A 13700-nucleotide genomic window follows, 5' to 3' on the forward strand; every position below is an offset into this window, starting at 1 on the left:
TCTGCCCATTGGTGAGTCTGACCACTATGACCCTATTCCCCTCTTTGGCAATTACAGTGACCTCAAGCCACTTGGGTCCCAAAGCATGGTTAAGAACAAATACTGGGTCATCAATTTCTATACACCTCTTCCTTGCGTTTCGATCATGGCACTTGGTTTGGGACTGGCGCTTGCCCTCAACAATGTCTGACAGGACTAGATGAACGAGGGACAGCCGCGTTTTATGCGTGCGTTTCATGAGTAGTTCCGCTGGCGGGACTCCCATGAGCGAATGTGGGCGGGACCTGTAGGCCAGCAGGAGGCGCGATAGGCGGTACTGAAGGGAGGGTCCTTGGATACGGAGCATGCCCTGTTTTATGACTTGGACCGCACGTTCCGCCTGGCCATTGGAAGTCGGCTTGAACAGCGCTGTCCGGACGTGTTTGATGCCATTACCCGATATAAACTCCTGGAATTCATGGCTGGTGAAGCACGGGCCATTGTCGCTGACCAGAATGTCTGGCAAGCCGTGGGTCGCGAAAACCGTACGCAGACTGTCCACTGTGATGGATGTCGTGTACGAGTTTAATATGATTCACTCGATCCATTTTGAGTATGCATCGACAACGATCAGGAACATTTTTCCCATGAACGGGCCCGCGTAGTCTACGTGAACACGTGACCATGGCCAGGGCCACAGACTGCGTGGGGCCTCCCTGGGGCCATTGCCCAGCTGGGCACACATCGTGCACCTGCGAACCCAGTGTTCCAGGTCTGAGTCAATTCCCGGCCACCATACATGTGACCGGGCAATGGCCTTCATTAGCATGAGGCCAGGGTGCTCGCTGTGGAGTTCCCTGATGAAAGCTTCCCTTCCTTTCTGGGACATGACTACCCGGCTGCCCCCTAGCAGGCAGTCGGCTTGGATGGAGAGCTCGTTCATCCGTCTGTGAAACGGTCTGACCTCCTCGGGGCACACCCCGTGTGCGGGCGCCCAATCCCCAGTCAGAACACATTTCTTTATCATGGACAGGAGGGGGTCTCTGTTGGTCCAGATTTTGATCTGGCGGGTGTTATAGGGGAGTCTGCGTTGTCAAAAGCCTCAATGGCCATGACCATCTCAGCGCTTTGCTCCGATGCCCCCTCAGTGGTGGCCAGTGGAAGCCTGCTGAGCGCGTCAGCGCAATTCTCGGTGCCTGGCCGGTGCCGTATGGTGCAGTCATACGCAGCCAGCGTGAGAGCCCATCGCTGTATGCGAGCTGACGCATTGGCATTGACAGCCTTGCTGTCGGACAACAGGGATGTTAACGGCTTGTGGTCCGTTACTAGCTCGAACTGCCTACCGAAAAGGTCCTGGTGCATCTTTTTCGTCCCGTAAACACAAGCGAGTGCTTCCTTTTCGACCATGCCGTATCCGTGCTCTGCCTGGGAGAGCGACCTGGAGGCATAAGCCACCGGTTGGAGGCATAAACCACCGGTTGGAGGCATAAACCACCGGTTGGAGTCGGCCGTCATCATTACTCTGCTGCAACACGCACCCAACCCCATAGGATGATGCATCACACGTTAAAACCAGTTTTTTACAGGGGTCGTACAAGGTCAACAGCTTGTTAGGACAAAGCAGATTCCGCGCCCTATTGAAAGCCCGTTCTTGACCGTCCCCCCAAAATCATTCACAACCTTTACGCAAGAGCACATGTAACGGCTCCAACAATGTGCTTAAGTTTGGCAGAAAGTTCCCTAAATAGTTCAAAAGTCCCAGGAATGATCGCAACTCCGATGTGTTGCCGGGCCTGGGCGCCCGACGGATCGCCTCCGTTTTAGCTTCGGTGGGCCGGATCCCGTCTGCGGCAACCCTCTTGCCCAAAAACTCGACCTCTGGGGCCAAAACACACACTGGGCTTTTTCAACCGCAAGCCTACCCGGTCCAATCGGCGTAGCACCTCCCCCAGGTTTTGGAGGTGTTCCTCGGTGTCTCGACCCATTATTAGGATGTCTTGGAATACGATCGTTCCAGGAATGGATTTAAGCAAGCTTTCGATGTTCCTCTTAAAGATAGCGGCCACCGAACGAATGCCAAACGGACACCTGTTGTAGATAAATAGCCTCTTGTGCGCATGGAGCTGGACACAGGAGCCAGCCAGTCCCTTATGAGCGCCCAACAATTTGAGAGACTATGGCCACACAGAGCTAGCAGGCCAAAACTGGAACGCATTGACACGCAGCTACAGACGTACACCAAAGAGATCATCCCGGTGCCGGGCCATGTGTATGCTACTCGCCGGTTTGAGATGCTCACTGATCAGCTGGCTGAGCTCTTCGAAGGACTTGTCCGCCGGCTTCTCGGGTGCGAGCAGGTCTTTCATCAGCGCATACGTCTTTGGTCCTCAGCTGGTCAGTAGATGCGCCCTCCGCTTGTCAGCCATTACCAGCCAGTCCTTCGTGATGAAACTCTGCTGGAGTCTCTCAACAAAGTCGTCCCAGTCCTCACCCACACAGTAATGTTTCTCTGTGCTACCGGTGGACATTCCCGTGGTTCGGTGATTCCCGTTTCTCGTCGCCAAATGTGGTGTCCCTGCACCTTGCTACTGAATCACACGAGGCGTGTACTGCAGAAACAGTCACTGCGTGACCTTTCTTTATTCCCAGGACCAAGAAGTGATGACCCTGCATGGGACCTCCCTTTAAATACCTGAGTGCCCAGGTGAGGAGTGTCTCCCACAAGTTCACCCCCTGTGGTCAAGGTGTGCATTTCCAGGACATATATACAGTGTACAGTGTGGTTGTATGAAGGGTGCATACATGACAGCTCGTGCCCACGCTCCAATCACCGACCTGGATTATGGTGACGGCCAATCCAGTTGCCCTCTTTACTGACGTTGCTCTCCTGCACCAAGCCTCGACCTGCGAGGGAACATTTGCGGCAGGTCGTGGCCTTAAAAGGAGCGGAGCTGCGGGCCCTGTTTCTACCTTTGTATAAAGGATCTTTTACGGTCACCTGAGAGGGCCTCAGTTTAACATAAAATAAAAACTGAAAATGAGAGATGATCGTATCGAAACGTATAAGATAATGAGGGGGCTCGACAAGGTGGATGCAGAGTGGATATTTCCACTAATAGGGGAAACTAAAACTAGGGGACATAGTCTCAGAATAAACTGAGATGAGGAGGAATTTCTTCTCAGAGGGTTGTAAATCTATGGAATTCTTTGCCTCAGAGAGCTGTGGAGGCTGGGTCATTGAATATATTTAAGGCGGAGATAGACAGATTTTTGAGTGATAAGGGAATAAAGGGTTATGGGGAGTGGGCAGGTAAGTGGAACTGAGTCCATGATCAAATCAGCCATGATCTTATTAAATGGTGGAGCTGGCTCGAGGGGCCAAATGGCCTACTCCTGCTCCTATTTCTTATGTTCTTATATCTATCAGGAAAAATTGAACAGGCTGGGGCTCTTTTCTCTAGAAAAGACAAGACTCAAGGGTGACCTAATAGAGGTTTTTAAGATTATGAAAGGGTTTGATAAGGTAGGTGTAGAGAAGGTGTTTCAACTTGCAAAGGAGACCAGAACAAAGGGCCATACATATAAAAGGCAAAATACTGCAGTGCATACGCTGGAAATCTGAAATATAAACAGGAAATGCTGGAAATACTCAGCGGGTCCGGCAGCATCTGTGGAGAGAGAAACAGATAGTCACCAATAAATCCAATCATGGAATGATTAAAATCGGGGATGCGCAAGAGGCCAAAATTGGAGGAGCGCAGAGATTTCAGAGGGTTGTAGGGCTGGAGGAGGTTACCGAGATAGGGAGGGGCGAGATCATGGAGGGATTTGAAAACAAGGATGAGAATTTTAAAATCGAGGTGTTGCTTAACTGAGAGCCAATGTAGGTCAGCGAGCACAGAGGGTGATGGATGAACGGGACTTGATGCGACTTAGGATACAGGCAGCAGAGTTTTGGATGACTTCAAGTTTACGGTGGGTGGAAGGGGGAAGCCGGCTAGGACTTCATTGGAATATTCAAGTCTAGAGGTATATGTCGATGGGGTTAGATGAAGAAGGGTGGGAGGAGGCTCGTGTGGAGCATAAACACCAGCATGGACCTGGTGGGCCGAATGGCCTGTTTCTGTGCTGTACAGCTGTTAATGCGATACTTAATGTACCACAGGGATCGGTGCTGGGGCCTCAACTATTTATAATCTATATTAATGACTTGGATGAAGGGACTGAGTGTAATGCAGCCAAGTTTGCTGATGATACAAAGATGGGTGGGAAAGCAAGTTGTCAGGAGGACACAAAATCTGCAAAGGGATATAGTCAGGCTAAGTGAGTGGGAAAACATTTGGCAGATGGAGTATAATGTGGGAAAGTGTGAGGTTATCCACTTTGGCAGGAAAAATAAAAAAGCAAATTATAATTTAAATGGAGAGAAATTACAAAATGCTGTAGTACAGAGGGACCTGGGGATCCTTATACATGAAACACAAAAAGTTAGTATGCAGGTACAGCAAGTAATCAGGAAGTCAAATGTTGGCCTTTATTGCAAAGGGGATGGAATATAAAAGCAGGGACGTCCTGCTACAACCGTACAGGGTATTGGTGAGGCCACATCTGGAGTACCAGGTACAGTTTTGGTCTCCTTATTTAAGGAGGGATATACTTGCATTGGAGGATGTTCAGAGAAGGTTCACTAGGTTGATTTCTGAGATAAAGTGGTTGACTTATGAAGATACGGAGGGGGCTCGACAAGGTAGATGCAGAGAGAATGTTTCCCCTCGTGGGGGAATCTAGAACTAGGGGGCATTGTTTCAGAATAAGGGGTTGTCCATTTAGAACTGAGATGAGGAATTTCTTCTCTCGGACAGTCGTAAATCTGTAGATTTCTCTGCCCCAGAGAACTGTAGAGGCTGGGTCATTGAATATATTTAAGGTGGAGATAGACAGATTTTTAAGCGATAAAGGATAAGGGGAGCGGGCAGAGAAGTGGAGCTGAGCCCAAGATCAGATCAGCCATGATCTTATTAAATGGTGGAGCAGGCTCGAGGGGCCAAATGGCCTACTCCTGCTCCTGTTCCTTACGTTTATGCCCATAGTGACCTTCAATGATGCCAACAGTTAAATCCTTGTTGATTATGACTTACAAGCAGAGATGTTTGGAATGCTGACTGGGCACGATCTGCATGGACGGTTGATGTGTATGATCAGTTAGACACATTGGTAGGGCTGCCTGTCATGAGAAAGTCATGATATCCCCTCAGGGCCAATACAGAGGAAGCTCGATGAACTGTCCAAAGCACTGATCCAGGCGAATTTTGACTGTCAACTGCCCAGAGTCTGGGTCAAGCATAAACTTCTAATTTTACTTCCTTTTAAAAATCATGATAAAATGAAAGAAAGACTTGCATTTACATAGCGCCTTTCACAACCACCATATGTCTCAGAAAGTGCTTTACAGCCAATAAAGTACTTTTGGAATGTAGTCACTGTTGTTATGTGGGAAGCGCGGAGCCAACTTGCACACAGCAAGCTCCCACAAACAGCAATAATCTGATAATGACCAGATAATCTGTTTTTGTTATGTTGATTTGGGGATAAATATTGGCCATAACACCCCTGCTCTTCTTTGAAATAGTGCCATGGGATCTGTTATATCCACCTGAGAGAGCAGACGGGATCTCGGTTTAACATCTCATCTGAAAAACGGCACGTCCCTCATTACTGCTCTGAGAGTGTCAGCCTAGGTTTATGTGCTCAAGTTCCTGGAGTGGGGCTTGAACCCACAACCTTCTGACTCAGAGGCGAGAGTGCTACCCACCGAGCCACAGCTGACACTGACCAAATTTCCCACAACCCCTCCAACAGGTTTGAAGTACATTTGGGTTCTAGTGGTGGAGTTGAGCTGGCATGAAGTAGGATCAATGTAAAATGCTTCTTTAAGTCTATTATTTGCAGATAGTTAATGTGCCCCAGTCCAAATTCTTTCCCTCTTCCCCATCCAAGTGATGCCCAAATGTTGTTTCCTCCATCAGTCAAACTGAATTGTATCTCCCTGGATTGATAAACAACTGTCATGATGTGGAGAACAGCCACTTCCTAACTTTAAAAAAGTTTCACGTTATTTTCTTTTTCTTGCAAAATCTAGGAGCAGGAATAAATTTGCCAGCTGAACATTTGAACATAAGGCTGCTGTGGGGCTTTAACAAACATGGGGATTAGTTTAACATGGATCAGTGAATGCATTAGCATGTGAATAGTCTTGACATTTAAATGATTATATTAATCCCTTCAACCATTCTTGTTATAAAATATCAGAAATGTAGCTGTCAGATTGACTTGATAACAATAAGATGCCCTCCCATCTCGTACTGACTTGTAACACCAGACAGGCTCTGCTCAACATGCTGATGTTACTTGTGTCTTGTCTCTCCTCTCCCTCTGAAGAGGTTGATTGCTTGTTGGGGATTAGAGTTCCACGAGGCCCAGTCATTTGTGTGGTGAGCTTTTTGGGGGCGGAGGACGAGAGGAATAGGGCAGGGTTGTTCAAACTGAACCCAAAATATCCACAGATGCATACTTTCTAGAATGGGATCACTGGATATTGATCAGAAGTGGGAATCCTGTCCAAATTCCGCTCCCTAGTCCAGGGGTCCTGTAGTACCCTGGTCCTCTTGATTTAAGACTGTGCCCTGTGCCGTCCTTATTTGCAGAGTGGAAGGATGGTGCCTGGGAGACCAAGACTATCATGCTCACTCTTGGAGCAACCATGGACTGAAACAGAATGCAGGTAAAAAATGATCATGCCAAAACCAGAAGCATTATCGAGCAGACCATTGGGTTCTTGAGGCAGGGTTCCAGATGTCTGAATTGATCAGAGGTCCTTTCCAGTGCAATTCCTCCTACACATGTTTAAAGTAACATTGCCCAAACCACGTTTCCCTACCCTTTCCTTCACATGTCCTCATATATAATCGATTCCTATCCTTTATTCTAACCAATGGCACACAAAGACCCAACATAATTTAAGTGCAATGCATTTATTCTAATCATTGTACGGTGGATTTTAACTGTTGGGTGGTCGACTGGTGGGGAAGTGTGATGACCGATGGCCCGGTCCAGTGGTGTAGAGGCTACCACGATTTTGAGGCTCCAGCCTCATTTAAATTCATCAGACAAGCCTTAGGATGCTAAACAGGAGTCCGAAAGCAACTTTGGGGATTGAGGCCTGAAGATTGGGCCGGAGCTGTCGCCAATGAGATAAGTTGTGTGGGGGGGGGGTGAGAGGGAGGGGGGGTGGTGTGCGGTGGAAGGTGCACCCCTGCTCCTTCGAGCCTCACAAAAATAATTCAAGACTTACCGTTAGCTGGGCCTCCTCTCTTCCATCATCCACAGAACTGACTGAAGCCTGCGGTGCACAGACTCCGACCAGTTCCGACCTAAAATGGCAATCAGGATCCTATTTACATCCTGGCTAATATTTATCCCTCATTGGGCATCACTAAAACAGATTATCTGGTCATTATTACATTGCTGTTTGTGGGAACTTGCTGTGCGTGAAGTTGTCTGTCGTGTTTCCCACATTACAACAGTGACTACACTCCAAAAGCTGTAAAGCACTTTGAGACGTCCGGTGGTCATGAAAGGCGGTATATAAATGCAAGTCTTTTTTTGAAGTCTTTTTTGGGCCCCGATTTTACATTAAAAGGGGACCTATAGCCTGAAACAGGTAGGCGCTTTGGATACCCGGCAGTAAGCCACTTTCAAAATGGCACTGGCCGCCTCATCGGTGGTAACGGGATGGTGAGGCAACCGACCAGATGGAGGCTTTTGGCACCCTGTTAAAGCCAGCCGAAGGGAGTCTAAAACGACCCCTGTGTGTTCTGTCAGTGTGATCTGCCATGGTGCTTCTCCTTTGTGCTTGGTGTGTGACGCCTACCTGACTACCTCTTCTCAGAGACACTTGATTAGAATGGGTAAGTTTGCTGGCCGGTTACAGGGTTTTACTGCTGACCCTCTGCGATTGTGCTGGGACTGGAGGTCCATTTGGTGTGCACTCCAGTAACTCTTTGTCTGAATCAGCCATGTATGCATCTCTATCCGTCCTGACCGATCTACTGTATATTACATAGGGAAGCTTGATTGCCCAAATGTGGTGTCTTGAAAGCCGATCTGTCAGCTCTGAGGCTGCGATATTCAGGCCTCTGCTGCTGGGCATTCCCTCAACATGACCACTGATCTGTCAGAGAGCAGAACTTTGGCCAGCTGTGATGGAAGAGAGGACGATGGAAGAAAGGACCCCCAGCTAAAGGTATGTCTTCACAACTATTTTTGTGAGGCCCGGAGGAGCAGGGGTGCACCTTCCCTCACACCACCCTCCCCTCTCGCTCCCCCACCCTCCCAGCCACAACTTATCTCACTCAGTTCCTGCATCATGGTTGCCTGTATCCTTTCTCCAAGCACTTTAAAGCCAGCAAAGAGGGCATTTACAAGCCACTATAGCAGCAATGTAAGCATTCATGAGAGAGGGTCCTACTGTCAGATTGGCTCAGTGCTGCCTGAAAGGGTGGTGGGGACAGATTCAGTAGTAACATTCAAAAGAAAATTGGGTAAATACTCATAGGGAATACATTTACAGGGCTATGAGGAAAGAGCAGGGGAGTGGAACTAATTTGATAGCTCTACCAAAGAGCCGGCACAGACACAATGGGCCGAATGGCCTCCTTCTGTGCTGTATCATTCTGTGATTCTACTGCCCCAACTGCTGGACAGTACTGACGCCGATCCAACCTGGGACAAAATGTGATTATTAGTGGGAAAGAGCACGCTTCACTTTGGGGCTCACAGGGCAGAATAACAGGCTTCTGCTAGTATTGGTTTTGAGTTCAACTATGGTCTAACCCACCAGTTAAGATATTTCTTTATTATTATCATAAGTATTATTAATAATAAGAAGCTTAGGTGCAAGGTTGAAAAGAAAATACTTGGAAACTTGACGAGTTTGAATTTTAAAAGCTTGCAGATTGTCGGAGGAAGGAAAGCCCGAGGCCCACCAGTATTGAAAAGGCTTGGAGTGAAGACAAGGTAATAAAAGAAAGTAAGAAGGTTGATGTTTCTCTCTCCACAGATGCTGCCTGACTTGCTGAGTGTTTCCAGCATTTTCTGTTTTTATTTCAGATTTCCAGCATCCGCAATATTTTGCTTTTATAATAAAAGGAAGTATTGTTTATCTGACACCAATCTTGGATTTTCAAAGCCTGTAGATTATGGAAGGGAGGGAAGATTGAAGGGAGGTGAGGGATGCTACAGTTTTGATGTCTTGAGAAAGAGTCAGTTACAGTAGGCACGATGAGTCTTCAACACAGTGGGGCTGTAGGGAGGAGGAAGATTGTGCAGGAAGATAAATCGAGCTCAGGAGGAAGGAGGAAGGAAACCACAGCGATATTGAGAAAAGGAATAAAACTGCTATTTTTTTAATCAATCCTGGGATGTGGACGTTGCTGACAAGGCCAGCATTTATTGCTCATCCCTAATTGCCCTTGAGAAGGTGGTGGTGAGCCACCTTCTTCAGCGGCTGCAGTCCATGTGGTGAAGGTGCTCCCATAGTGCTGTTAGCTTGGAAGTTCCAGGATTTTGACCCAGCTACGAGGAAGGAATGGCTATATATTTTCAAGTCAGGTTGCTGTGTGACTTGGAAGTGAACTTGCAAGGGTGTTCCCATGCACCTGCTGCCCTTGTCCTTCTAGGTGGTAGAGGTCGCACGTGAAGACGTGCAGTGCTGTTGAAGATATTGGAACATCTCAAGACGTTGCACGTAGAGATGCATCATTTCGATGTTGCAGACTGCACTATAAGCCATATTGAGCAGACACAATGAGGTTGTCGCTGCATGATGATCCCAAGCTCAAACTGATTTTCCAAAAGGATATGAAAGGAGATTAAAGATGAGCAGACATTAACTAGACTCCCCTTCCAGGATAAAGAGCAATGCCTAAACAGAGCCACGGTGATAGATGGTTGAAGTGGGAGCATTTGTCTCCATTAAATAGAAGAGTTGTAGTAACAGTGAATCTGCTAAAACAAATGGCTGGGTATTTGCCTATCCAGCCATGACAGTCTGTATAGACCAACACTTGTATCAATCAATCTTAACAGCTCAGAGGCAGCTGTGACCAGACTGGAGTCTATGTGTCCATCTTGATTTATCAAATTGAGTGTGAGAAAATTTAATTACCGATCCTTGTAAAAACTAGACTATATGAGCAAAGGCGCCTGAGCTCAATAAATCTGCTTTAAATTAAAATCTGTACCTCGTAAATAACCATCTGAAATTAAGGCTTAGCATAACAAAATTAAAGACTAATTTGAAAGGTCCTTTTGTTGTTTAAACAAAGTTTGTTATATTACAGTAAGGAGTGTCTGATATTTTGGATGTTTGATTCACAGCTTATTTATATTAGAGTCCTGGCCTCAGAATCATTACTGTAATATAAACGAGGTGATGATCATCCGCCAAAGGCAGGGAACACTACCCTGCGGGTGAAGGCTCATCACCAGCAAATGTAAGCAGATATTATCGCCAGCAATGCTATCAGGGCTGTAAGGTATCCTAGTTGTGTATACATCTATACATAGGGTTAGGATTTGGTTTAATCCATATGATTAAGGTTTTTTTCTTTCCTTTTACTAATAAATGGCTTGTAGATTTGTACTGTAGTTGGAAATAATGAAATGGTTAAAGTTGTTCATGCCCAGGCTTCTTCCCAAAGTGCAGAATGTGTGATTTGTGCCTGTTGTCTTACTTCTGTGGCCCAATTGTGAAACGAGATATCCAAGACAGTCTTGAGATAGGAAGTGGGACAATAGGTCAGGATGATAAACAAGTTGGCATCTAGCGTTTTGAAGGAAACATCTCATTTATAGGGGTCTTGTTCACAATAATATTTGTCATGCCATAATGAACCAGCAATGTCAGTATTCGTGAGAAGTGGCCTATAAAGAACTTGAGCTTTCCTTAACAATATGTAGAGAGAGTCAGGATCGAATAGATTGATGAAGGTTACCTCTCTACTGCACAAAGAGTATAGTGCTTCCAGAAGTTCCACTCCTCCATTCCCCATATCCCTGCAATTTTTTGTCCTTCAAGTATTTATCCAATTCCCTTTTGAAGACTACTATTGAATCTGTAATCACCACCCTGACAGGCAGTACATTCCAAATCCTAACTACTTGTTACGTAAAAATGTTTTTCCTCGTGTCATCTCTGGTTCTTTTGCCAATCACCTTAAATCTATGCCTTCTCATTATCGACCCTTCAGCCATTGGAAACATTTTCTCTTCATTTACTCTGTCTAAACCGTTCATGATTTTAAACACCTCTATCAAATCTCCTCTTAGTCTTCTCTGCTCTAAAGAGAATTAGTCCCACTCCCCTGCTTGTTCCCTGTAGCACTGCAATTTTCTCCCCTTCAAGTATTTATCCAATTCCCTTTTTAAAGTTAATATTGAATCTGCGTCCAGCACCCTTTCAAGCAGTTAATTCCAGATTATAATTGACTTGCTGCGTTAAAAAAAATCTGCTCATCTCCCCTCTGGCTCTTTTGCCAATTACCTTAAATCTGTGTCTGTTCATCCATTTCAAAATAACACGGTGCATGATAAAGATTTCCACCAATCTGGAACAAGAGCTGTAGCAAAATGTCAAAACCCATGGAAAATGTTGCCAAATTACAGAGTGTTTAAGGGCCCTCATGTGCAGGGTGCATTTAATACATGTATGACAGTCAGTCGGATAGCATCATTGAATTACAACAACAACAACAACTTTTATTTATATAGTGCCTTTAACATAGTAAAATGTCCCAAGGCGCTTCACAGCAGTGTTATGACAAAACAAATAAATTTGATACCGAGCCACATAAGAAGAAATTACGGCAGATGACCAAAAACATGGGTCAAAGAGGTAGGTTTTAAGGAGCGTCTTAAAGGAGGAAGGCGAGGTAGAGAGACGGAGAGGTTTAGGGAGGGAGTTCCAGAGCTTAGGGCCTAGGCAGCTGAAGGCACGACCACCAATGGTTCAGCTGTTATAATCAGGGATGCTCAAGAAGGCAGAATTTGAGGAGTGCAGATATCTCGTGGGATTGTGAGGCTGAAAGAGATTACAGAGGAGCGAGGCCATGGAGGGATTTGTAAACAAGGATGAGAATTTTGAAATCGAGGCACTGCTTAACCGGGAGCCAATGTAGATCAATGATTACATAGAATTTTACAGCACAGAAACAGGCCATTCGGCCCAGCAGGTCTATGCCAGTGTCTATGCTGCACACGAGCTTCCTCCCACTCTTATTTACTTCATCTAACCCTATCTGCATATCTTTTTATTACTTTCTCACTCATGTACTGATCTAGCTTTCCCTTAAATGCACCTATACGATTTACTGGGGCTTTGTCTAATACCAGTTGTGTTCTCTATCCACTTACTAACCAAACCTGCAACGGGGCCAGAGAAAGAAAACACTGGTTTTAACATCAGTGCATAGAACAGTGACAAGAAAAATGCCAGAGAGAGGCACTTGGAAGCTGCCGCTGAGAAATAATATACAGCACAGATGGTGCAAAGCATGTATTAGTGCTAGAATCTTCTGGACGAGCTGAGACATCATTTTGGTCAAGGTTTTATCTGTTTATCGAAACTCCTCATGGGCCAGATATTGCTGGAAATTTAATGGCGCGTTATTAATGCGCAAATCGGCCAGCAAGTTCAGGGGATTAAGAGATTCACTATGAATTGCAAATCTCCAGAACTTGCTGGTCAATTTATGTCGCTCCAACCATTTGCTTTGCACAAATGGCATCTCCCCATTATTTTTAGGATTTGCACATTAATTGACCATTAAAATCACCGCAGAAAGTGAAGTCGGGTAATGAAAAGCGTAAGTACCCTTTAAACAACATGATTATTGTTTAATGCAATGCTAATCAAGCTCTGTTCAAGAAAGGGAACAATTTAAAGTGTTTAATCTCATCTTTATATGCAATAAATTGTTGTTGGAGATTTAAATTTAAATGTAATTTTTTTTCTTGCTTTTCCTTTCTGTCACTTGTTCTCTCTCCCTTAATCCAATCTTTCGTTCCTTCTCTTTATTTCTCTTTCTGTACCTGATTTGATTCTAATTCGTCCGATTTCCCTCTCCGTCATTCCTCTGTTTCTTTCTCAATCCTTAAATCTCATTGGTTAAGGAGATCGACTGTTGGTCCTGTTGTTCACCGAGGTCCCAGATGCCCCGTTGCCCTCATTACGCCGTTATCAGCTTGCATTTCCCGCAAGTTGCGGCGCAAAGAAATGTTGAGCTGAAGATGCAGGAAAGAGTCTAAGGGCCCAAGTTTCCACATGATTTGCGCCTGATTTTTAGGAGCAACTGGTGGAGAACGGACTATCTTAGAAATCGCAATTCTCCACATTTTTTTTTCTGCAGTTCGAGTCAGTTAGAACAGAATTTTTTCTTCAAAAGGGGGCGTGTCCGGCCACTGACGCCTGATTTCAAAGTTTCCACAGTGAAAACGTACTCCAAACTAACTTAGAATGGAGCAAGTGAAGATTTTTGTGGAACTGAAAAAACCTTGTCTACACATTAATAAATCAGGCGCAGGTTACAAATTAGGCGTCCAGAACAAGGTGGGGGAGGGGGGGGGAAGGGAAGTCATTAAATTCTATAATAAATCCTTATTTA

The 13700-nt window shown here is 45.7% G+C and overlaps 1 long non-coding RNA gene across 2 annotated transcripts in view; it reads left to right on the plus strand.

The window, feature by feature from the left end:
* Positions 1-13700, plus strand: part of LOC139279312 (uncharacterized) — a 56688-nt gene that overhangs the window by 3140 nt on the left and 39848 nt on the right. For both annotated transcript variants that reach the window (XR_011596438.1, XR_011596439.1), the window contains exon 3: positions 8986-9054. This is a non-coding gene — a long non-coding RNA (uncharacterized lncRNA). The remainder of the gene's footprint in view (positions 1-8985; positions 9055-13700) is intronic.

The sequence above is a fragment of the Pristiophorus japonicus genome, chromosome 14, assembly GCF_044704955.1.
Source record: "Pristiophorus japonicus isolate sPriJap1 chromosome 14, sPriJap1.hap1, whole genome shotgun sequence".
In the NCBI taxonomy this organism is placed as follows: domain Eukaryota; kingdom Metazoa; phylum Chordata; class Chondrichthyes; family Pristiophoridae; genus Pristiophorus; species Pristiophorus japonicus.